Source organism: Pongo abelii, chromosome 8 (genome assembly GCF_028885655.2).
Source record: "Pongo abelii isolate AG06213 chromosome 8, NHGRI_mPonAbe1-v2.0_pri, whole genome shotgun sequence".
Classification (NCBI taxonomy): Eukaryota; Metazoa; Chordata; class Mammalia; order Primates; family Hominidae; genus Pongo; species Pongo abelii.
This window is the reverse complement of record NC_071993.2, coordinates 43,842,026-43,843,803: the sequence shown is the minus strand read 5'-3', so window position 1 is coordinate 43,843,803 and position 1,778 is coordinate 43,842,026.

The following is a 1,778-nucleotide window of genomic DNA, read 5'->3' as shown; positions in this document are numbered from 1 at the left end:
GCAGATTCTACAAAAAGAGTGTTTCAAAACTGTTCTATCAAAAGGAAGGTTCAACTCTGTGAGTTGAATGAATGCATCGTGAAGAACTTTCTGAGAATGCTTCTCTGTAGTTTTTAGGTGAAGATATTCCATATCCCAGCACAGGCCTCGAAGTGCTCCAAATAACCACTTGCAGATTTCACCAAAAGAGTGTTTCAAAACTGCTCTTTCTACAGATAAGTTCAAGTCTGTGAGTTGAATGCAATCAACACAAAGAAGTTTCTGAGAATGCTTCTGTTCAGTTTTTATGTGAAGATATTTCCTTTTCCAGCATAGGCCTCAAACGGCTCCAAATATCCACTTGCAGATTCTACAAAAAGAGTGTTTCCAAACTTCTCTATCAATTGGTAGGTTCAACTCTGTGAGTTGAATGAACTCATCACAAAGAAGTTTCTGAGAATCCTTCTCTCTAGTTTTTATGTGAAGATATTTCCTTTTCCAACATAGGCCTCAAGGTGCTCCGAATAAACACTTGCAGATTCTACAAACGTAATGTTTCAAAACTGTTCTATCAAAAGAAACGTTCAAGTCTGTGAGTTGAATGCACTCATCACACAGAAGTTTCTGAGAATGCTTCTGTCTAGTTTTTAGGTGAAGATATTTCCTTTTCCAGCATAGGCCTCAAAACGCTCCAAATATCCTCTTGCAGATTCTACAAAAAGAGTGTTTCAAAACTGTTCTATCAAAAGGAAGGTTCAACTCTGTGAGTTGAATGAATGCATCGTGAAGAACTTTCTGAGAATGCTTCTCTGTAGTTTTTAGGTGAAGATATTCCATATCCCAGCACAGGCCTCGAAGGGCTCCAAATAACCACTTGCAGATTTCACCAATAGAGTGTTTCAAAACTGCTCTTTCTACAGGTAAGTTCAAGTCTGTGAGTTGAATGCACTCAACACAAAGAAGTTTCTGAGAATGCTTCTGTTCAGTTTTCATGTGAAGATATTTCCTTTTCCAGCATAGGCCTCAAACGGCTCCAAATATCCACTTGCAGATTCTACAAAAAGAGTGTTTCCAAACTTCTCTATCAATTGGTAGGTTCAACTCTGTGAGTTGAATGAACTCATCACAAAGAAGTTTCTGAGAATCCTTCTCTCTAGTTTTTATGTGAAGATATTTCCTTTTCCAACATAGGCCTCAAGGTGCTCCGAATAAACACTTGCAGATTCTACAAACGTAATGTTTCAAAACTGTTCTATCAAAAGAAACGTTCAAGTCTGTGAGTTGAATTCACTCATCACACAGAAGTTTCTGAGAATGCTTCTGTCTAGTTTTTAGGTGAAGATATTTCCTTTTCCAGCATAGGCCTCAAAACGCTCCAAATATCCTCTTGCAGATTCTACAAAAAGAGTGTTTCAAAACTGTTCTATCAAAAGGAAGGTTCAACTCTGTGAGTTGAATGAATGCATCATGAAGAACTTTCTGAGAATGCTTCTCTGTAGTTTTTAGGTGAAGATATTCCATATCCCAGCACAGGCCTCGAAGTGCTCCAAATAACCACTTGCAGATTTCACCAAAAGAGTGTTTCAAAACTGCTCTTTCTACAGGTAAGTTCAAGTCTGTGAGTTGAATGCACTCAACACAAAGAAGTTTCTGAGAATGCTTCTGTTCAGTTTTTATGTGAAGATATTTCCTTTTCCAGGATAGGCCTCAAACGGCTCCAAATATCCACTTGCAGATTCTACAAAAAGAGTGTTTCCAAACTTCTCGATCAATTGGTAGGTTCAACTCTGTGAGTTGAA